The sequence below is a fragment of the Fukomys damarensis genome, unplaced genomic scaffold (assembly GCF_012274545.1).
Source record: "Fukomys damarensis isolate Sample0158 unplaced genomic scaffold, DMR_v1.0_HiC HiC_scaffold_13, whole genome shotgun sequence".
In the NCBI taxonomy this organism is placed as follows: Eukaryota; Metazoa; Chordata; class Mammalia; order Rodentia; family Bathyergidae; genus Fukomys; species Fukomys damarensis.
Genome location: NW_022900925.1, coordinates 23,249,903 through 23,274,577, shown reverse-complemented (window position 1 = coordinate 23,274,577; position 24,675 = coordinate 23,249,903). Strand labels below are relative to the sequence as shown.

At 43.0% G+C, this 24,675-nt stretch overlaps 1 long non-coding RNA gene across 1 annotated transcript; it reads left to right on the top strand.

Annotated features, from left to right (window-relative positions):
• The first annotated feature begins 60 nt into the window (after positions 1 to 60).
• LOC104864067 lies at positions 61 to 4,257 on the top strand. The gene is made up of 3 exons (XR_780764.3): positions 61 to 142; positions 279 to 502; positions 578 to 4,257. It is a non-coding gene; the product is annotated as an uncharacterized LOC104864067 (long non-coding RNA).
• Positions 4,258 to 24,675: the final 20,418 nt, after the last annotated feature.

Sequence of the window (24,675 nt, the reverse complement as noted above, 5' to 3'; positions counted from 1 at the left end):
CCTAGGTGCGCGGACTTTTCCACTTGCCTGAAAGAAGAAACTGCGCTTCTGGGTTTCAGGTGAGAGCTGGAGAAAACCGAGGTTCTCTTGGAAGAAGACGGAGGAGGATGCGAGAAGTACAGAGCTTCCAAGGCGTGCACAGGTGGTAAATCCGAAGGCGAAACTGGCCTCCTGGGCTTGAGCGCAGAGGCCAGGGGGAAAGTGGCGGAGATCTTAGGCAGGGTCAGTGTGGATCGGAGGGACCCCATTTATTTCTACCCTCGGTTTCTTCCTTTTAGGCCCAACCTCTTCGGCTGTTTGGATTTGCAGGACTGCGGGCGGGGATAGCGTGGGCAAGGGTGAAGGAGTCGCCGACTGATTTATGACCAGAGGGAGTAGACAAAGTAGAAGTCCCCGTAGCAGCTTGAGCTGGACGCCTGGGCGGCGATCTCCTGCGTATACCCGGAATATCAAAGCGGCTCCACTTTAGCAGCAAAACTAGGACTCCTTTCTAGGAGTGAAGGTAAAGCTCGGCCAGTAGCTGAACGAATAGTTGAGCTGCGCATCCTGGGCTCACTCACTTCTGGTTTGTTCGTAGTTCTAGGACCGCAGCGGAGCGCCCCCACGACCTGAGACGCGTTCCGCAAAGGCGAGGTAGCCGGTCTAGTGCATGCCAAGCGGAGAAGTCACCCCCCAAATCATTGAAGGAAAGAGGTCTTCCCCGCCTAGGCCGGGAAGGAAGCCCTGGGCCCTTCAGCGCTGCAAGACTTTCTACCACAACTCCCCTGGGGCGCCGAGCGGGAGGAAGGAGGCACCCTACTGACCCAAACCTACAGGCCCCAGCCTGACTTGCAGAACCAGGGAAGGGGCTCCTTAGGGCCCTCCATTCGCAGACTCCTGGGGCAGAGGACACTTGTCTTGGAGCCACAGTTTCCTCATCTGCGAAATTTCCTCATCTGCACCTATTGATAGGTGCGGTGCAGCAGAGTTGTAAACAGTGAATAAGGCCACCTCGTTCTAAAAATAGTGTGCACACTTTCCAGTCTGAGAAGGCAGGAGGCCAGGGAAGCTCTAGCACTTCTGAAAGCTTAGAGTTCGCAGAATCAGAAAGAGCGAAAGTGAGGATGGAAAGGACTGAGCAGTTGGGGACAAAAATTCAGTGGGAAAATTGCAAAGGAGCTTGTAAACATATTTTCCTTTTGTTCTCACCTTCAAAGATAACTAGGAGAAACTTGAGTTCAAGCTAGGGGTAAAGAGGAATTTTAGCACGAAGGACGAAGGGTCCAGTGACCTGCAAAATAGGTACAGAATCAAATGTATCAAGTGTGTGAAGGCTGATGATGTGGTTGATCCCACTCAGGCTGTTAAGGGGTGAGGATGCCTTTTGAAAATACAAAGTGGACAGCAGGTGCCTGGGCCACCTGTCCTGGGAGCCAGGAAGAAAAGAGGTTGTTGTGTGCACAGATCCCTGGGGAAGGTTTATGTCCATCTCAGTCCTCCCTGAGAAAGGTAATAATTCCGCAGGAATGAGGATCCTTCGTTTCACCTTGTTTTCTAGTTTATTGTGACGAATGGCAGATTCTTGTCTCCCGTAACCTTCTGTCTCCCCAGCTCCTCCTCTCAAGCAGGATGACGTTCAGAGTAAATGTCCTCAGAGAATCAAGCCCTTGCACCTGTTCTCCCCCTCTTCCCTCTTCCTCCACCCTCATGATAGAAAATCAAGTGTAATGTATATCAGTTTCTCTTTAAACAGCACTGCTGAGCACCTCCTTGGATTTCCAATCATCCTTCACTCTCAAAATTCAGGGATCAACAATCCTACTCTTTCCCAAACCTCAGCCACCCAAATAAAGGTACAGAAATTGCACACAGAATACTACAGGGGAAAATTCCTGTGAGTGTCCAGTTACATCTCCCAAGTCATCTTGCTACTCATATCCAAAAACTTCCCGTAATCTCCTTCCCCATACCTACCTTGTATTTGTCACTTGGTACTATAGTAAGGGGTCATCAAGTCACAATGACTATGAACAGATTCAATATCTACCCTAAAGAAATCTAGCAAAAAATAAATAGACCAACAGTGCATCCTTTAGGGTGTGGGTCTTGGATATTAGCAGCTAAAGGAATTAATTCTTGAAACTCTTCAGTGAAACCTCCTTCCCCAATAGAGGAAGACTCAGTATGTCTGCAATAATCTTTGCTTATGCTACACATGGGATAAAGTGAGGATAGACTGAGGTAATAGCCTCCTGTTAAAGATGGGAAAATAAGCAGGGCGTTGTAGTAGTTACTTAGGGAGGCTGAGGCAGGAAAATCAGCCTGGACAACTAACAACAACTCTGTCTCAGAATAAAATGAAAAGTGCTAGAAATGTAGCTCGATGGTAGAATGTTTGCCTAGCATGCACTAGGAGGCCACAGAGAGGTTGCTTGTAGCCACTGGAGTAAATGCAAATGCTGTTTGGAGCAGGGCTTTAGGATGAAAGAGGAGGGTCCCTAGCTCCCATTGTTTTGGGAGATGAGAGTTGAAAGAGAGATTCTTTGGAGCAGGGGAAAATACACAGTTGAAAACAAAAGGCAGTCTTGCCTTGGAGACAAGCAGACCTAAATGTGCAGAAGGATAGTGATGGCGTATTGTGTTTTTGTGAAAATGAAATGCATTAGCAGTTGCAGGTTCCTGGAGTATGGCAGGCTCTCATATATTTAGACAAAAAGAGACACACCATGAAATCATGCTGATAAGTGAGGCGACTAACTGATCTCTTTGGGCTTTTATAGTCCCAAGTTGTTTTTAAGAGTTACTGAATTTGAAGAGACAGTATTAGACACTTCTACCAATCAGTTTGGAGTCAGATTCCAAGAATTTCTAAGGGCGATTTGGTCCCTGGGATGAAATAATTTAAACTCCATTTAGCATATCGCTTTATGGGGGTTTTCAAGGCTTTGCGCTGGTAATTTTACCAAATGGTGACTGCAGCTTCTGTGAACTCACTTCCTCTGTAATTTATTCTCTTCAGTTGTTCACAAAGTCTCCCCTCCTACCACCATCACCATTTCCCCTGTTTACCTTTCTTCATTTACAGAAGGGAGACCCTGGTCTTTCCGACCTCTGCTGTTCCACTCTCTAAGGCTTCCCATTGATTTGGCAGTGATTAGCAGGGCTCCAAGTGCAATCATCTCTAGAATAAAACATAAATACCATCCTATCCTGGTCTGAAGGAGGTTGGAGATCTTATGATAGAAAACAGTGTTAAAACCCATAGAATATTCTAGACTCCAGGGTCAGGAGCCTGGCTACAGCACTCCTTTCTGAATGATTCTTCACCTCCCAAAGCCTTTGGTGAGCACCTCCTCTGGGCCTCAGATTCTGCTTTTGAGAAATGACCAGTTGGTTTGGACAAGCATTTAAAGCCTCCAACTTTCCTATGGTTTGAAATTACTAAAGGGTCTTAAATTACTGGGGTTTCTACTTCCAGGTCCTTGGCCAGATGGTCCAAGAGCTCAGGTCAGATCTCTGAGTAGTGGTGGACACAAAATATTTGAGTAGCCCATGAAAAAATACACTACAGACTGTAAAGGTCCACAAGGGCTAGGCACCTTTTCACGTCTTGCTCTTTAGTGCCCAGAGAGGTGCTGATATAAGGGAGATGCTTAACAAAATGCTTATTGATTAAGTGAAAAAGTGAATTATCTCTGGATTATACTGTTAAGGATGATTTTTTTGTTTCCTTATTTATACTTGTCAGATTTTCTCAATTGTCAGCAGTGAAAGCCTAGTCTAAAATAATACTTTTCCCCAGATAAAAAAGGATATATACCATATATAGCAACTTTTAAAGTAGGAAGAGTAATCTACAGTGGTAGAGGTTTCTGGAGTGCTAGAAAGGTTCTAAGTTTTAATCAGGATGGAGGATACATCAAGAGTCTTTACATGTAAGCTTTGTGCATATTGCTGCATGTAAGCTATAACTTAGTAAAAATCATTTTAAAACAAGTCCAAAGTATAAAATGTAAACAGCAAAAGTCACCTTCTCACCCCCAACTGTTTACAGTTAATATGTGGCCCTCCAGAATCTTTCTATTCACCACATATAGTTGATCGCCATTAAAATCTATACACTAGTATATATCCCAGGAGCCAGCAAACTTTTTTTCTTTAAAAGGGATAGATAGTAAATATTTTAGGTTTCGTAGGCGAGAAAATCTCTGTGGCAACTATTCATTTTGCTATTACAGGCAATACAAAAATATGTGTGGCTGTGTTCCAATAAAACTTTATTGATAAAAATATTTGGCTGGCTGAATTTGGTCCAGTTTGTCAACTCTTGGATGAAACACTTATTCAGGTCAAAATGTGTAGATCCAAAAGAGACCTTAGAAGTCAACTTACTTCTCTTTTGGGATGAGGAAGCAGATTCTTTATTTGGGGAGGAAAATGACTTTCGCAAGAGTTACAACACAGGGCACTAGGGAAATCCTGGCTTTGGAGTCAGGAAGAGCAGTAATTTTCTGGGTATATGGAGTTTGACTTTGGACAACTACTGCATTTTTTAAAGCCTTTATATTGTGAACATATGTAAGTATTGATAACAATGGGCTTTATGCCTCATAGGACTGTTGAGAGAGTTAAATAAATTAATACAGAAAAACACTTTTCACGGTGTCAACACAAGCTGGGGACACATTAAGTTCTTGCTAGTCATAGCACATGGCTTAAGGGTCCCCTCCTTTCTGCTCCCCCATTCTTCTAATGCGTGGCTTGTGAGGTAAGTTTACTACCAAAGCTCCCAAATTTTCCCTCTGTCTGGAGCCCTTTGGGAGGCTCTATGCAGGAATAACAAACGGATACAGAAAGACAGCAAATCCCACTCATTTCATCCGCTGGCCTCCTTTCCAAAAATCCCTTCCAGCTCTGAGCCTGTATTTCCTCAACAGGCCGCTATTAGATGGTTTTAGCTGGGGAAATTCCTAAGGGTAAAGAAGCTCTCTTTCCTTTCGATTCAACAACCCACATCCTTCTGCTGGGTCATATTTCACATAAGGTGTTTCCAGTAGCTTGTAAAAGATTAAATTAAAAAAACCAGTGAATGACCTAGTATGATATTAAACTAATAAATACTACACCTAGCATTGAATCCTTCACTCCAGAATGAACCCTACTCCTTTTTCTTCCTTTGCAACAACCCATGAAAAGTGGGTAGTGGGCCCTGCACACAGTAAGTGCTCCATGAATGCTCAATGAATAAAAGGTGAGCCCAGGTACAATAGGTATTCCATGAATGTTTACTAAATAAATGATATAGGCTGGGTTATAGATCTTAGGGGGGAAAAAAAAAGAGAAATAATGTTTCCTAAAATTTCTTGGAGTCTGTTTTCAGATTAATATTAAAAGAAGCATTATTGTCACACACAATAATTACGTGCTCTCTTCTTTTCCTCTTCACAAACCCACGAGGCAGGCACTGTCACTCCCACTTTAATGGTGAGGAAATGGAAGTTCGAAGATGGTAAGGAGGGCTAGCATTGTGGTGCACAATTGTAATTCCAGTTACTCAGGAGGCTGAGGCAGGAGGATCACAAGTTTCAAGCCAACCTGGACTACATAATGAGAACCTGTCTCAAAATTAAAAACAAAAGGGTTGGGGTTGTAGCTCAGTGGTAGAGTGGTTGCTTAGCATGTGTAAAGTCTTGGTATATTATTCCTCAGTATATTGAGAAAAAAAAATTTAAAAGAAAATGCGTTAGCCTAAGAGCCCATAATGGTTTAAGGATTGGAGCCTGGAACTCGGACTGAGGACCCCCTAATCTACATTGAATGGCCAGCTTCTGTGCTTTTGTACCTTCCAAGTCCTCTACCCAGCCAGAAAGGAGGGCAAACATCCAGAAAGCACCCTGAGCAGTCATCCCAGACTTAACACACATACAGAGAGAGAGAGAGAGAGAGAGAGAGAGAGAGATCAGAGTATCAGCTCCTGTCGGAGGAGGTATCTGACATGTAAGGAAGTAGATAAGTACAGAGATTTATGATGTACAGAGAGCGTCCTCTTTTCCTCCAGCCATCAAAATAGTCCTGTGAAGAAGGTGCTGCAGGTGTTTACTCCACAACAGACAGACATTAAATGAGCAGACATTAAATGCTTGGCCCTTGGGTCTGAACATCTCTCCTTGGCAGAGACAGAGAGGAATCATTGAAAGTTTTCAAGGAGGTGTGTGCCATTTTAAAATATTTTTTAGAGAATGTGTGTAACATCAATAACTAATAGTAGCTATTTACTGGATGCTTACACCGCTGTGTTGAAATTTATACCATTATCTTATTCAGTCCTTACAATTGTCTGAAGTTGACTCTCATTTTCTGAATTTTACAAGATTAAAATGACTAAGTGGTTAAATATACTCTAATTTTTCCTTTTTCTTGGAGTCAAAATGGCAGGATTCAAACTTTGGATTCAGTAACTGTGTATGAGTAATTTATTCAAACTTCCCACACCTCGACATACCTTTCTTTACAGTGAGGATAGAGACGGCATTACTTAGCAGGGAGGTCGGAATGAGTACATGATTTGACACACTTCGAGGGATTAGAAGACTGGCTGTCAGTAAGCTCCTAGTAATGGTGGTGATTGTCCAACATGGCAAACCCAAAGAAGGGGACCCGGAGGGCTCTTTGAAGGAGAAGCAGTTGCAGTATAGTTAAAAAAGAAAAATAACGTAAGCACCTCATAGCCATTATTTGCATGAATGATGACATGTACCACAAACAATTTATGTACACTATAAAATTAACACTGGGAGTGTGGTTGCACACTCCTGGAATCCCAGCGCTCAGGAGGCTGAGGCAGGAGGATCGCTGGGAGTTCGAGACCAGCCTGGGCTACATAGTGAGTTCCAGGACAGTCTCAACTGCATAGTGAGACCCTGTCTCAAAAAAACAAACAAAAATTAACACAAAAACAAAAATATAGGGTTAACATGAATATACAAACAAACACTAAGATCCTCCTCCTGTCCACATATCATCTTGCACACCCCAACTCTGGGATCCCGGTTCTCAAGGAAGGAAGAACTCACTTTTACTTTACTTTTGGATAAACAGAAATACATTTAGAGGCTTCCAGATAAGCTACCTTTTGGGAATTTTCTAAAATTTTGAAGAAAGTATGGGGAAATTGATTACAGGTACTGTGGCACCTTGATTCAAGGCCTTAATTTGTTCCATGACTTTTGGAAAAGACCGCTGCGGCTGTGTCTATCACCCCATGCAGAGTCTGCAGAGACAAAATTTTGCCAGAAGCTTCTGTTTGTGAACCAAATTATTTGCAAACCAAATTATTTGCAAACAGAAGCATTGGTGAACCAAGTTACCACGGTATAGGATGAGCAAATGGAAAAATGGAAGAAGAGGATAACAAAAAAGATACAAAAGAAATAAAATGATTTTTTTTTTATTGTGATATTGGGCATTGAACAGGGCCCTCCCACATAATAATCTTTTTAAAGGAAGAAAGATAAAAAGGAAAGAAGAAAAGGAAGAAAAATGAAAGTAAAGAAGGAAAATAGAAAAGAGGAGAGAAAAAGAAAGAGAGGGGCAAAGGGGACAGGAATAATGTCCCCTCCCCATGCCACCGGACAGAGGCAGGGCTTCTGCTCTGGAGCCGGCCTTTGCTCAGAGCCCTCTGTGTCGTAGGAATGTTCCGTCACAGTGTGTAGGCTGGACCTTGGCCTGTTTCCACACGCGCAGAGCCACTGGCTGATGAAGTGGAGGTAGATTTCTGGCCCACATCTCCTACCCTATAGCTAGGCTTCACCTGGCGGTGGTGTCAGGAGTGATGGACAGCCTGACCCTTTCCCATCCCTGTGCCACACACCTCATTAACTTCTCCTTGCAGCTGGAGGTGGCCGTGAGGGATCAGAAAAGTTGCCAGGTTCTTCAGAGAGCCGAGCAGTGTGTGGTTTCCCAGCCGCTCCAACCCCCGGAGGAGTCTGCTGCAGGGGATGGGAGGCAGCCTGGTTTACAGAGCATTGAAAGGGAAAAAGTCCTGCTCCAAACTCTTACAGAACATGGAATCCTTTTTGTTTTTTAGTTCCTTGCTTTAAAAAATGAAAGACTTGAACAAGGTGCTTCAATGTAGAACAGATCAAATGAAATAACACAAAAGAGGCCACAAAATAAGACCACATGAAAATGCTTGCCAAATGGAATTTTCTAATTTTGAATTCGATTGAACCCTGGACCATGAGACGTATGTAGTATTTGTTGACTGACTGATTGGATGGTGAGTTTTCGCAATAATCGGTGACAATACGAAATGGGCAGTGGCTTCATAAAACTACAGAAATTGAGGCCCGAGAAATTAAGGGCCTATGGTCATGCAGTGAGTGACTAGTTCCAAATCTTCTGCTGTCACCAGGGCTCTGGTTCCATGAGTCCTTTTGTTTCCTCTGGGAAGATTTGTCCCTTGCCTCGGTGTTCTGACCTGGTCCTTCCTTTGGGATGAGTTGTAGTTCATGGTACACTGAGCACCTACAGGAAGACACGCGGTGTTGGATGTGGGTGGGGTAGGGAACAAAGCTTCAAAGCCGGCCCCTGCCCTCCCGATGTGACTGACAGGCACTCCTGGACCTTGCGACAACTGCAGGGACCCTATCATTTTCACTATCGTTTCCTTGTCTCGCTATTGAATATTTTTCTTATCTATGTGAGCATTCGCCTTTTTAAAAGGTATTTATTTTTTAAATTACAAAACTAGTAAACATCAGAGACATCACCATGTCCCCATGTGCACAGCAGCTCGGTCCACACTAGCCAAGATGTGGTTGTGACCTCAGTTTCCTTCAATAGGTGAATAAAATGATATGTATGGTCTTGGCACGCAACCGAGTATTAGCCAACCATAAAAGGGAATGAAATTTTACACATACTACAGCATAGATGGCTCTTAAATCCATTGTACTAAGTGAAATAAGACAAGCACAAAGGACAAACATCGCCATATTCTACTTACATGGGGTAATCAAGTGATTCAGTGGTCCTAGAATTTTCTCCTCTCTCCTCCCCTCCCCTCCCCTCCCCACTTCCTCCACAATACTGGAAATTGAACTCAGGGCCATCAAACTGAGCTGCATCCCCAGCCCTTCTATTTATCTTTCATTTCAAGACAGGGTCTTGCTAAATTGCCAAGTTACCCAGCTCAAACTTGCAATCCTCCTGCCTCAGCTTCCCAGAGTACTGGAATTGTAAGTGTGTGTCACCATGCCCGGCTGCAGTCCTGGAATTTCTAATTTGTGGTTACCGGCTGTAGTGTTTTTTTTTTTTTTTCTCTTGGTATAAATTTTAACAATTACTGAGATTTCACATATCCTTTTCCCTCTCCCTCTCCCTCTTCCTTTAGTGGTCCTGCCAAGTTTGCTAATATGTGAGGAAATACTACTTTCTTTTTCTTTGTGCTCAAAACAGGAAATTTGAGCTGGGTGTGGTGGGGCACACCTGTAATCCCAGAACTTGGGAGGCTGAGGCAGGAGGATCGCTGTGAGTTCGAGACCAGCCTGGGCTACATAGTGAGTTCCAGATCAGTCTCAACTACATAGTGAGACCCTGTCTCAAAAAACCCCCAAACAAACAAACAAACAACCAGGAAACTTGTATGAACCATACCATAATTTCACAGCAAAAACAGGTTTTTCTGTTTAATTCAATTCCAAAGTCTTTCTCTTACCCTTTACTAAAACTCCAGTGTTGTACATGAGACACTTGGAACAGAGCAAGAGGCCCATGATTTTTTTGAACTTTAAAAGCTCCTTTTTAAGAGAACAATTGTTAGAAGAAGGAATTTCTTCTGTATTCTAGAAAAGCTGTTCACACACACACACACACACACACACACACACACACACACACACACATACCACTACCTCCCAGTTTTCAGTGAATTGTGTGAATCTCAATTAGGACTTTAACCAAAACAAAATGGGCCATGTTTTAGGTTGTCTTTGAGATTTTCCCCCTAAAAACTGTCATGAGGAGGGCAGTTGTTGTTTTTTTCCCCTCTCCCTCTCTGATCCCTGCTGACTGACCAAGGACTTCAGGCTGTTTACATGGGAGAGCTTTAGATATGATTATTTGTATGGCATTGTATAGAGGCCTTCAAATATTTGCCAGGAGGTTTGGTGGAAAATGTCTAGACCAATGCAAACATTGCAGGCCCCGGAGAAATCCCAGAAGCTCAAGGGACCATTCAGGAACCTCACTCTATCCTATTGTCATCACAAGGAAGTCTCTGGATCTTTGTCAGGTTGGATGAGCCCCTCGGAGGGTCCAAGTCCATAAGAAATCTGGATTTCACTGTGACTTGTTTCACTCATACCATGCCTGGGGGAGGTCATTGACCCCTGAGTCAAGAGAGCATAATGCCAGCCCCACATCTGCGTTCCACTTGCTCGGTCGCTCTGGCAAGTAAATGACCCTCTCTGGGCTCTGGTTTTCTTAGTTTTAAATGAAGGTGGTTGAACAAAATGATCTCCAAGGTCCCTTTATTTGATCCAATCTATGTTTCCCTTAACACCTCTCAGGCACACTCACAGACACAGGCCTACAGTGGAAGACACAAAGAAAAATGAGGTGAGTCTCTTCATCTCAAGGAAGTTTGATTGGCTGTTTAAACCTCTTATGATTTTTTAGCTTCTAACAGTTTCCTGGGAGCTCATAACCTCACGGAGTATAATATATATAGGATTGCCACAAGCAAAAATCTAGTAAGTCATTTATTGATGTTGCATTACAGCCTGTGGTGACAAATATCCCGTTGTATTCCCAGACTTGATTTTCAAAAATTCCACCCTGAATTTTTGTACAGATGACTACACATGTCAAATACATATGCCATATTAAGCCCATTATGTGTAATAAGAGCCACGTTACATTGAATTCCTATATAACCAGGGCCTTTGGCAGCTACTCTAAAAACCTTATCTGAGAGTCCCTTACCACAATCTGTGAAGCAAGAAGCAGTATTTCACACAGGAGGAAATCAGGTCTTCAGGGATTAAGACACACGCCTGACATTATGTATCTGGCTTTGAGGCTGCTGCAATCCCAGCTCATGTTTTTGTCCAGAGATTAAGTTTTCCTTTACCCTGACCTCTGTCTCTGGGCGTGATGCTCTGTGTTTCACAAAGCACACAAATGCATCCACGGTTGAAGCTGAGAATGTAGGGGGTGTAGGTAAGGTTCCCTGAATTGGTTAGCGAGAGAGGGAGGTGTGGGACTTGAATCCAGGTGTTCCCACTCAAAACACGAGGGCTGTACCTCACCTCACTACGCTGTGTGTGCAGCCCACTCGGGCTGACATGGTTGGTTTTGTTTTCGCAGTGCTGGAATTGAACCCGGGTACTCTTGCACGTTGTTCTACCACTGAGCTACACCCCCAGCCCCAGTGACTTGGCTTGGTAAGAATTTTGTAACCCTACAGTTGGGTTAGGCATGCCTGCCAACACATCCCTCTGCTCCCATCCTTTGTACACAGCTTCTTATTTTTCCCTCCTATACCAGTTTCTCCTATGATCTTTCCCAGTTCCATAAATGGCCATGCAAGCTTTTTCTAGCTGCTCATGCCCCCAAACAAGGACTCATCCTTTGCTCTTCTTATTCCTGTGTCGAATCCTTTACCAAATCCCGTTGGGTCTTCCTTCACTATAAGCCCAGAATCTGACCACTTCCTGGTGTCCTTCAGCACCCTCTCTGTAAGGCCAGTCATCTTTCCTGTCATCATAGCTGGTCTCTCTACTTCTCCTTGCTCTCTGCAGTCTGTTTTCTGCAGTGTGGCCAGAGGGGTCATGGTCAGTCAAACATCAGATCATGCTCTTCTCTGCTGATAAGAGAGAATGGTTTCCAATGGCTTCCGATCTCACTCAGAGCAAAACCCCTATGTGATTTATTGACACCAGCCATGTCACCTCCTGGCTATTTCTGGATCATCCCAGACACATTCGTGCCCCAGGACCCTTGTGCTTGCTGTTTCTCTGCCCAAGGACAATCTTCTCTAAATATCTGCATGACACGCTTTCCTTAAGTCTTCACTAATTTGTCATCTTTTCAGCGAGGATTTTCCTACTTACCCTTTCAAAAACTGCAGCTCATCTCTTATTCATTGTTTTTTTTTTACTCCAATACTCTGGTTATCTCCTTTTTTTTATCCTCAAAGCATTTATCACCATTTAACAAACTATGTATTGAACCAATTAATTCTGTTTGTCATCTGCTTTCCAAACTAGAACAAAAATCCCACAGAGGTGGGGATTATTTTGGAGGACAGTAGGCTCTGGTTTGTTCTTCTGCAGCTCTAACATCTAGAAGAGGGCTGGCACTTAACAGACCTCAAAAATTTTTTTTTGAATGGATAATGAAGAAATCTTTCCTGCTCCCTCACGGGTAGTCGAGTTTCAGCCTCAATGCACCATCTCTTCTTGGTCTGCTGAGCAGATCATCTTTATCTCAAACACTTGGCCACTCTTCCAAGGTAAGGTGTGGCCACTCCTTCATTGCTGCTGTGCTCCTGAGCCCAGGTCCCATCTAAAGAGCTCCCCCAAAACACTGTAGTGCAGTGATTTGCTGCATTCGAGGCAGCCTCTGACCCAGCCCATTTTCTGTGACTCAGTGAGGGAACTTCATGCAGTGCCAGCCCCACTCCTCAAGACCCTGCCTTCACAGACCGCACTCTTGGGTTTGGAAATCACCAGCTTTTGAAGGTCAGCATTCAGCTTATTAAATATTAATTATTCAAATGCTCCTGGTTATATGGAAAATGTTCAGCCAGCAATTAAATGAAGGTGAAGCAGAGTGAGGCAGAAAACCTGTACAAATGCCCCTCTTCCCCCTCTCCACAGGGGTGAGTGCCCTCTAAAGATCCCCTGGATTTCTGAGTTGAAGAGAGGGCAGGGACAGGATTTGTAATTTGCAAAGAAAAAATTCATTTGTCAAAATTTCTGCTTGAAATATTTAATAAAAGAATTACCCTTTAAAACTTCTTTGGGGGAGGTAATGTCACCGATTCAAAATGAAGCATGCTCCCCCGTTGTGTGATAGAGGCAACAGCCATATGCAGGGGTTGGCGACTTTCCAAAGGTGACAACCACCAGCCATTTCACTCTTCATATGAAGGGATAGTTACGTCCACCTTCATCCACCTGACACACCTCAGATCGCCTCTGGAGGGGGATGTCATCATGAAAGTTCCCACTATTGAGAGAAGGAAAGAGAAGTGAAACCCAGCCACCACTCTGACCCTAACGGGTCTAGAGTCAGGGTGAGAGCAGAGCAGATGGAAATGGGAAGAATTGCCAAAGAGGCATCAGTGCTCCAGCTGCAACAGTCCTGAGAGGTCTTCCAGATCGGCCTGTGAGGCCATCTGCACTTGAGGAAGCTGAGGTGCAGAGGGGACACACGATGGGGGCCCTGGCCACACAGGGAGTTAGTGACTGGGGAGCAGCCAGAGTTTGCCCAGTTGGAGGAAACTGCACATGGTTCTATGTCCAGGGTCCTTAAAACCTGGACTTAGGATCTGCTGGTCTCACACCCTCATGTTCCAGATGAGAAGACAGAGACTCATAAGGCTGAAAGAGCAATGAGGCCAAGGAAGACTTAGGAGGCCAGAGAATATACTTAAAAGGGAACTTTGTCCCATCAGCTTCTCTTGAGTTTGTTTAAGCAGGACTTTCAGTTCTTTTTCTCCTCCTTGCCTTCAGTGTTAGAGTGACTTCTACATCAGTTGGGTCCAGTCCCTCAGGAAATGGCCCTGTGAACTTGCAAAATCAAATGCCTAAATTCACTGAACCAAGTTAGGTTCTTGTACTGTACCTTCTGTTCCATGTCAGCGTTTCTGTGCGGTCACTTTGGTCAGAGTGGGGGGAATAGGTAAGGGACCACATCTTAGCATTGAGAAAACAGGGTCACCCCTCAGACAGTCAACAAATCAGTGTTGGATTGCCGTGTCAGATACCATGCTGGAAAACTTGTAGGCTATCAATTTCACAACAGACCAATGGTCCAGTGTATTAATCACCCAACTGGTCTAGGTCCAGAGTTTTATTCAGAATTGTGCAAAAGTCGTGGCACAGACTATAGTTTTTTAGTCTTACCTTGGAGGGCCTTGAAATTTCTTTAGGAAGCCTTGGTCTGTCATGTATGACACACACTGAACAAAATACAAGACAAAATTCAAGACAGTTGTATAACATCACTGGGATTGTAGGTACTGTATTTAGAATTAGCCTGTCTTCATCATTATGCTGATGCAAAAACAACAGTAAAGCTGCCTTTCTTTGAGCAGTTACTGGAGTTACTACTGGGAGCAAGTACTTCACAGATAGTATCTCATTTGATGTGCAAAACAATCCCACCACGCTGGCACTAATGTCCTTGCCCAAGGTTTTGGAGCTCTAGGCATTGAGCCAGATTGAATCCAGGTCCTTTTAACTCCAAAGCCATGTGACTCATTTTGATGCACACAATCCCTATCAGCTGTCTACCCTACTCTAGTCTTCCATGTGTACATGGTTTCTTCATCTATGATCTGCCTTTGAAAAACTCCTCATCCCGTGGTTGTCATGTTCTGGTCCAGATCAGTGGTTCTCCACTCTGTGGCACCCTCCCCATAATACAGAGTCTAGATGAGTGAGAGAGAAAGGGGAACTGTGGCCCATTCACTTCCTGTCGCAGCATCATCCGTCAAGTGGAAAGGGGTCGAGAGGCAAGTTTCGTTTGGGTCACTCTAGTGCTCCCTTCCTGCTTTGCACATGCTACGCCTGTTCTTCTGTGGCTAACCTTGCTCCACTGATGTCTCTGAAGTGCTAGGAGTAAATCATGTCTAAAGCTCGGGTAGCCAACACTTCTTGATTTATTGGGGTTCTGGTTTCTCAGGGTACTCCCGGCTCTTAACCCGATCATCTATGTGGACATCAGGGGCGCCAAATCACTACCCCACCTAGTGGCCATGCCGGGGAATTGTAGTGTTTCTGCTGTTCTCAAGGGCAACTGGGGCTCCTAGAATATAATTTTTCTTTTCCTTCCTTCTTTCTCTCTCCCTCCCTCCCTCCCTCCCTTCCTTCCTTCCTTTCTCTTTTTTGTGGATCTTCGTGTAGATATATGATTTTATTTTTATGGGTAAACAGGAATGAAATGTTTGAAGCATATACTATACATATATTTAACAATTTAAGCATATAAAATGACTTTGCTTTTTACTTTTCAAAAGCCACCATATCAAGTGAGAGTTGTTTTAAAAAGTTTATACATACATATAACACGTATACATATTTGAATCATTCCTTTTTCACTAACTCCCCTCTCACTTATTCCAAATTATTGTAGTTTGTAGAGGTTTTAGGTTTTTAAAAAAATATATTTACAGTTCTGTTAAAAGTTTAACCTCCTTAGAAGAGCATTAGATCACTCAATTTTTTCAGTGTATATTTTCTATTTAGAATACATGCACTCATTTTGCACATTATAATGAATTAGTAAAGTCAGGTTTACCATATGTGATTAATATTCTCAGTCCTATAAGTAGGCTGATCCTGCACAGTTCATTGTGGTGTGAACAAGAAGAGACCCCAAATCAAAGAAACTATAAAGATGAGGCCAATAATACCTTATTAGCTTTGATTGTTACTTTAGATCACAGCATGAATAAATACTGTATGATGGAGAAATACATCATCATGTAACAGGAAATTATATAAGATTTTTAATGATCAAATACTAAGTATGTTTATAATGTTATTGGGATGCTAAAAGATTACATAGACTGACCACTGTTTTGGAACAAAGAGGAGAAACTCAATGGGTGGACTTTGTTCTGGGAATGATCTCTTAACAAGTGAAGATTTAGTCTGAAAAGGATAAAAACCTCTCTGTTGGAGTAAATTTAAAAGTTTTTGCTCAACTACTGAAGTTTCTCTTGGCAAGTTATTAAACTTTTCGCTAATATAATCAGACATGTGGATATAACTGACAACTTCCATGGAAATTCTAAAATGAATAATTATGGTCATTAACGGGGCAGGCTTATGTCTCTCATTCTCTAAAATATTTTTAAATGCTATGCAGAATACGATTTTTAAGTTCACCCTTTTCCCTGGGAATTTAACCCCGAAACCACTCCAGTTCTTCCTCGGTCTCCCAGAGCGGAAGATGTTAAATGAATAAGCCAACTTGGCCCTTTCAAATTAGCACTGGATTCATTGAAATTAAGGTCACCCTAGTACTACCGTTACTACCACTGCCACTACTACTACTACTGATGCCACCAAAGACATACTGCGGTATCTTACTTATCTCATTTCATTCTTAGAGTCACCCTTGAAGTTGGAAATAGGGAAAACCCTATTTTACAGCTAGATACTGATGAATTTGAGAGCCTGTGAATTAACAGAATTCCCACTGCCAGGAAGAGGCTAATAGGGATGAGAATCGACGTTGGTATCGGAGCCCATGCACTTAACCACCATGCTAAAAGGGCCTTGCAGTATAAGGAAGTGACAATGGTTTTGAGTCGGTGAGACCTGGGTTAGAATCCCTACCTAGCTGGGTAACCAGGCAAGTTAGTGTTAATCTGTACAATGGGGCTTCTACTTCAATATCTAGGACCCCTTGAGGATTAGATGAATGATTATGTAAGCCATGTAACAGAAAGGCTTCCATAATCTACTCTGGCTCCCAGGGAGCCTGGTAGACCTTCTGTCTGGTGACTCTCCTCCTCTGTAAGAATGAGCTACTGTCCATTCAAGCCGTACAAACTGCTTGTTAACCATCTACTCACTCATTTACTCATTTAGCATGTATTTATTGAATACGTACTATATGCTGGGCACAGTGCTTGGACTTGGGGATAAGAAGGAGAAGGAAGCAGGTGTGGTGACTGTCCTCACGGAGCTCACCCTCCTGGAAGGTTTCATGTGCCTCTGTGAGGTACAGTGTGCTCAGCTAAGTGTGTAGCCGTTGGTGTGCTTGGAAAGGGAGGTAAAACAAAGACATCAATGACTAGGCATAATGAGGATTAAGATGAATGCCTTACGAGATAGGACAATGAAAGGTAGACTAGCTCTCCTCAGAGAAAAGAGAAATCCCTCTGGTGGACAAATCAGGGAGGAAAATGGCCCAAGGAGAGGGCTGGAGGTGTATCCTGGGTTCCCGGAAGCTTCTGAGCCTCCCGTTCACACTTTACTGCTTAGAGGCTCCTTCTAATAACCAGCTGTTCTTCACAGCAGCTGCAATGGGCCTTAGAGTTTCCTCTAGAACTGGTAACCAAGTGGATGTGCTCTCATGCTGCCAGCCCTGGTGCTGGACTCCAGTTCCCACCACTGAGAGTGGGATCCCAGTTCAGGGATGAGAAAAAACAAGGCTCAGAGGCATTTAGGGGCTCACTCAAGTCTACCGAATATAGAAACCAGAATACAAACCTAGATTCACTGAGCTCAGAAGACTATATTCCTCTCTTTGAGGATGCGTCCTCTCTTTCTTGTACTAAAAAGGCAGGAGGCCTAGGACATTTTCACTTAGCTGCGATCACACAGGTGAGAGGGCTGTGTCCCTCACATGAAGGAGGCAGCATTTAGTGCCATCCAGGGTGTTGAGGAGAACAGACCAAACCAAAGGACTTTGGGTTTTGTGGCACTGCGAGAGGCTACAGACCCCAGACTGGTGTTACACAGATCAGGGACTGAATGTCTGCTGGGTGAGTCTTTAAGTCTCTTTAAGCCTCAGTTTCCTCATCTGTAAACCAATGACGTCTATCATAGGATTGTATGTGAGGGCTAAATGGATTAGTACAGGAAGATTTCCACAAAGTACAAGTGTACAGTAAGCACTTAATGTGTCCTTTTAGTAGGAGAAAGGCCCGGGACATTTAAGGTTTCTTTCTTCTACAGCCTGACAAAAACCTGACCACGTGTCCCCTAACCTATACAGTCAAGTGAGTGTTTCTCGAGCTTATGAATTTTTATAAGGCTCTATTTTTGCAATTTCGGGTAATGCTCCAGTGCCAGTGGACATGTCAGCTCCGGACCTCTCAGCTGGTGAGGAACTTCCCTGATACAGAGCTTCAAGGCCACTGGTTTTCTCCTTGGTGGTGAGGTTGTTTAGTGCTCTCCCTCTCCCCTCGGTCATTTGCATGGTGACATCATTATTTCAACATCCTCCTACCTCCACTGAAAAAGACCTGAGGTGATTCCTTCCTGGGTGCTCAGAAATTCTCAAGGGAACCTGTGGTTTCAGCAAGGTGCAGGCATCATGAAACCGAGAGAGAAGAATGGGCGGGGTAAAGAAGTCACTCAAAGGTGAGGGAGAAAAACACTCATGTGCTTTCATTAAGCTCAAGTCAGAGGCCCAAATCAGGATTTTTCCTCCTCTTTTTTAAAAAAAGCTTGCTGTTAAGACATCAGTATAAGAACAACGAAGGAAATATAAACAGAATAAAACCCCTTACATTTCATTCCCTGTCCCCAAAATGTTTGCCCAACGATTTCCCTCTGTGATATCTTTCAATTTTTAAATCTATTTTAATGGAAATAGCAATTCTACTGTAGGTTGAATTTGGAGCCCTCCTCTTTTCCTGAATGTTATTTCAGGAGCCCTATTGAGCAGTGCTGTATCTTCTCCATGCTTGTAATCGAAGCCCATGCGTCATGGCTCCTTCCTGAGATTTTCTGTTTCAACATCTTGGTCCCAACCAATCCCAGGGGTGAGCGGAACAGGCAGAGACAACACAGTCACCAACCTCTATTTCTTTCTTTCTTTCTTTTCTTTTCTTTCTTTCTTTTCTTTTTTTTTTTTTGGTTTTTTGAGACAGGGTCTCACTATGTAGTGGAGACTGACCTAGAACTCACTATGTAGCCCAGGCTGGTCTTGAACTCACAGTGATCCTCCTGCCTCAGCCTCCTGAGTGCTGGGATTACAGGTGCGTGCCACCATGCCCAGCACCAGAATCTATTTCAAATGTTGCTTATCAACCTTGTGACCTTGACTTGGTTGCCATCTTGTGTTTGAGCCTCAGTTTCCACATTTGTGAAGCCAGGATCTCGCACATATGACAGAGCTGCTGAGGGGTTTAGACGGGAATCCCATAAAGACTGGCTGAGAATTTCTTCAACAATAGGCAGCTGGTATTGGAAATGCTCTCAATTACCTTAGTTTTAGGTGGTTCTAAACAGGACCACAGTGGACATCTTTTACAACTTTTCTTCTTCTTTTTTCTTCAGGGAGAGTCTCAAGAGTGGGGTTATAGATATTTTTATGAGTTTTTTGGTTGCAGTTCTGGGGATTGAACCCAGGGCTTTGCACATGTGAGGCAAATGCTGTGCCACAGAACTCCAGCCTCAGCTCTTTTAATTTTCTTTATTTTGTGAATAAAAGATATACTGTGTAGGCTGGCCTTGAACTTGCAATCCTCTAGCCTCAGCCTCTAAGCAGCTGGGATTACAGGCATGTGTCACCATTCCTAGCTTAGTTTTGATGTGCATTGCCGATTTACCTTCTAGAAAATGGATACAAATTCACACCGTCATTGGCAGTGTCACTAGTGTTTTATTCAAATCTAGCAGACAAAGGCGCAAGGCTAGAAACATTAGCAATGCAGTGCAGTATCAAGCAGGTTCTTTAGGAACCAAAGGCAGTAGTTTGTAGAGCCAAGGATCTGAAGACAGCAAAGAAGTAACAGAAATTAGGCTAGGCACAGTTACAGAGTGGCTAAGGATGACATTTATTCCCTGGTGAAGGCATATACTCCATCAGAACTCGAGTATTTTTTGTTAAAGCATCCCAAATTTATTTCTGGTTAAAGCCTAAAATGGAATTCTTCCCAAGCCCTGTATTTATAATAAACTCTCTCCCTTGATTTTTTGGCTCTTTTCTTGAGGAATTTATTAAACTATTAAAAACAACTCCGCTCATCTAATCTTAATTTTTATAATACATCAGTTTTTGTATTCCATTTAGCCAATCATTAAACCTGAGTGGGTCTCTTTTGGGAGATGTGGATTTTCACTCAGACTTTATGTTTTATACCACATCTCTGCAGAGGATGGAGAAAGCACTGAGTTGGGAATTGCTTGATTTGGATTCAGGCACTGGATCTCCCATAGCACACAGGGTAAAGTGGGCCAAACCTCTACTCTTTCCCCAGGTTTTGATGCCTTCTGCAGTAGAGATTCCCTGCGGTGGTGGCCATGTTCCCAGTGACTGATGGTTTATAGTTTTCGTGAATTAGTTCGGAAGTTCTCCTAACAATGTACCAAGGGATTTTAATAAAAGAATCCATCTCTACATTTTAATAAATACATTTAAAATACTCAATGGGTATTTGCAGGGAAGGAATCTCTTCTCCTGGCTGGGCCTTCATTTAGGCAGCTGCTTAGCCCTCATTCTATGAAAGTGCTCTCCACCTCCTGATACTGTCCAGGTTTACTACGGCACTGCTACACTGACCACGAACTGCCTCTCATCTTGCACTTGGAGCATAGATTTAACAGCACTCTGCTTAGTTCATCAATTATCCAGAAAAAAAAATTAAATATATAAAATTTGAGAGCTGGGCCATTGCTTCAACAAAATTTGTGTGGTCCTCTGGACAACTTTCTTCTCACGCCCGTCCCAGTGTGTGTGGCGGGGGGAACAGTGTGGGCCATGGGCACCCACACAGCTCTGGGTCTCAGGAGATTTCATCTCCATTTCTCTTGCAGGAAGTGACTATCACCCAAGGCCCCCAGACACTGTTTATAGACCACATTCATTGCCTATGCAAGAAAAATGCCAGTGAAATGTCAGTGAAATTATTATTAGAACAAGGTTTTGGTGTTGGAGTAGCACAGTGAAACAGGTCTCACTCCAGAACAGTGCCAGCTACAGTTTGAAGATTCATAGACTGACCAGCAGCTCTATGTAAATTCTCTCCCTTTCAACACCATTTCAAGAATGCAGGCATTCATACACTCTCTAGGATGGTTTCTCAAAAAATAGGTAGGCTTAGGGGGACCGGAGTAACTGAAGTCTGGGCCCATGCCATCTGATTAAAGATATGGTTTAGTTATGGCCCCAAGGGATGCCACAGCATTTCTGGGTACATGAGAGGGTGAAGGCCCCTGGCCCATGACTGCAGAAGGCTGCCTTGATACAGTTTAGCTTGATGATTCAGCGGGGGGGGGGAAGCAAATATCATTGGCATTAGTCACTAGAGAGGGAAATGACTGACCTGAAAGGAAATGGTTTAAGTCCTTTTCAGGTATTGATCCAGGGAAATCATTTCTCCTCCTCTTCCTCCTCCTCCTCCTCCTCCATTTCTTTCTCCTCCACTCCTTCTCTTCCTCTTTGTTGCTCACATAGAATACTATGCACAAAAAGACAGATTGTCACTATCACTACACCCCATTTTCTGTCTGTATTTCCCTAGAGGCTCTGAACTCTGAGCTATGAGAGTATGAATCTTTCTTTATAAACTCTGTTGACCTTTTTCACTCATCACCTCCAGCTTCCATCGCCTATGTTCATGGCACAGTATCTGTTTTGTATTGGACCCTTGCCAGTGCAGGTGTAGTTCAAGGGTCAGTGGCACCAGTATCACACAGCAACTTGTTGGACATGCAGAACCTCAGGCCCTATCAGACCTAGTGAGCCAGGATCTACATTTATGGAGCTCCCTGGAACCATTGTTTTCTGAGTATGAAATGCTGGGGAGACAAGAGACACAGGTGCTAGTGTGGCTGCCACCCATCTTGGGACATGGGTTCTTGGTTGGCCCAGCCTTAGGAAGCCATAGAACAGCGCTGGGCCTCAAAGTTTCAGCTGTGAGTTGAGGCCTTTAAGTTGGATCAAATATGCAAAAGTACGTCATCGCCCCGGCTTGGACTCAGAACCCTCTCTCCTGTGCGGCCTCCTCTGGAGCAGCGCCATTTCCAGCAGGAGCTGATTGACTGGCTACAATGCAGTGCCAGGCAGGTGAGTTTTACATCATCACCCCGGCTTGGACTCAGAGCCCTCTCTCCTGCGCGGCCTCCTCTGGAGCCATGCTGTTTCTAGCGGGCACCACTGATTGGCTCAGACACAGTGGCAGGAGGGTAGCTGTGTGAGCGCTGCTGAGCACCGTCGCCCCCCCCCACTATTAGATCCCCTGACTGAGCCAGTCCTACGATGCACTCTGCAGAGGCGTGGCAGGCTATAAAGGGTGGTAATTGATCCTATTATGTTTCTGATTGTATCGATAGGGATAAAGGATAGGGATTGATTTGATGAGTTGTTTGCTTAACTATGAAAATGAGAATGTCTGTAAGTCATTAGAGAATCAAAGGCTGGGATGCAACGATATCAGGAAGATTTAACAACCCAGAGATTGAATCAAGGTCAACCCAAAAGCAAAAATAAAGATGAGAAAACACTTAAGCAAGCCACAAAGACAGACTCCCAGTCGACCAATGGCAAACAGTAGGGCAAAGGAGGATGAAAAATCAGATAGTGAACCTTCAGCACACTCAGAACTCACAGCACATGAAATAAAAAAACTGATCAATCAAGCTCTAGAAAAATTCAAAACAGAAATTATTTCCCAGTTAACCATAGAGATGGTGAGCAAAATGAAAGGCATGATTCGAGAATCCAGAACAGAAACTGACAAAAAAATAGATGAGCTTGGGAACATAATAGAAACCATGAAGGCCCAGAATAAGAAAGAAATGGAAACAATGAACACCCAACATAGGAAAGAAATGGAATCCATTAAACAGATTGAAACGGATATCCAGGGGATTAAAAACTCTATTGAAAGCATACGCAACAGAATAAAAGATTGCGAAGATAGAATCTCAGATATAGAAGCTAGGATAGCAGACAGTGACCATGAAAAGAGAGGTCTCTTAAAAACAGTAAGGAAGCATGAGAAATCGATCCAACAACTCCTAGATGATGCAAAGAAGAATAACATAAGACTGATAGGTATCCATGAAGTACCAGGAGAAAATGGAAATGACTTAAAAAAGCTGTTCAAAGAATTAATGACAGAAAACTTCCCAAACAGAGGGGAAGAATTAGACATACAGATAAGCGAGGCATATAGGAACCAACTAGCCATGATCAAAAAAAATCTACACCTAGACATATAATAATCAAGATCCCAGAAACCCAACAGAACAAAATAGTACAAGCAGTAAGAGAAAAGAAACAAATCACATGCAAAGGAAAGCCCATCAGAATCACAGCAGACTTTTCAACACAAACCTTCAGGTCAAGGAGAGCCTGGAGTGAGGTATTTCAAGTCCTAAAAGAAAACAACCTACAACCAAGACTGATGTATCCTGCAAAATTCTCTTTCAAAATGGATGGAGAAATAAGATACTTCCACTACAAAGAACACTTGAGAAACTTCATGAATACTAAACCAGCACTACTAAGAATTTTTAAAAATATCCTAGAAAAAGACAATGAAGATCACAACACCAGGAGGCCCAACAGAGCAAATCAAACAGCCAAGGCTAGAAACTAAAAAGAGAGGACAAAAAATAAAAAGAGTCAATAAAAGGACAATAACATGACAATAATAAGTCAGTACATACCAGTTATAACTATCAATGTCAATGGCCTCAATTCACCAGTCAAGAGAAATAGATTGGCAGAATGGATTAAGAAGCAAAATCCAACAATATGTTGTATACAAGAAACACACCTAGTGCAAAAAGAAGCCCATAGACTGAAAGTGAAGGGATGGAAAACAATTCTCCACACAACAGAAGCACAGAAAAAAGCAAGGGTAGCAATCTTATTCACAGACAAAGCAAATTTCAAACCAAAACTGATTAAGAGAGACAAAGAAGGCCACTACATCCTTGTAAAGGGAACAATTCAAGAGGAAGAAATGACAATCATAAACATATATGCACCAAATATAAATGCCCCCACCTATATAAAACAAATATTAAGTAACATGAAAAACCAAATAACCACTAATACAATTGTAGTGGGGGATCTGAATATCCCACTATCAAAAACAGACAGATCATCTAGGCAAAAAATCAACAATGAAATACTAGACCTGAACCAAGCTTATGAATGCATGGACTCATTAGACGTCTGTAGAATGTTTCACCCACAAAATCAGAATATACATTCTTTTCAGCTGCACATGGGTCATTCTCCAAGATGGATCACATACTAGCTCACAAAACAGGTTTGAATACATGCAAAAGAATTGAAGTTATTCCCTGTATATTATCAGATCACAGTGCAATAAAGCTGGAGATCAATAGCATAAGAAACCATAGGAACTTCACAAATACACGGAAATTGAACAACACTCTCCTGAACAATCAATGGATCACGGAGGAAATCAAAGAAGAAATCAGACAGTTTTTACAAATAAACGGAAATGCCATTACAACATACAGGAATCTATGGGACTCAATGAAAGCAGTTCAACGTGGAAAATTCATAGCACTGAATGCCCACATTAGAAAAACAGAGCAAGCTCAAATAAACAACCTAATGATGACTCTTAGACTCCTAGAAAAACAAGAGCAAGAAAAACCCAAAGCTCGAACAAGAGAGGAAACTATAAAGATTAGAGCAGAAATCAATGCAATGGAAACCAGGAAAACGATACAAAAAATAAATGAAACAAAGAGCTGGTTTTCTGAAAGAATAAATAAAATTGATAAACCCTTA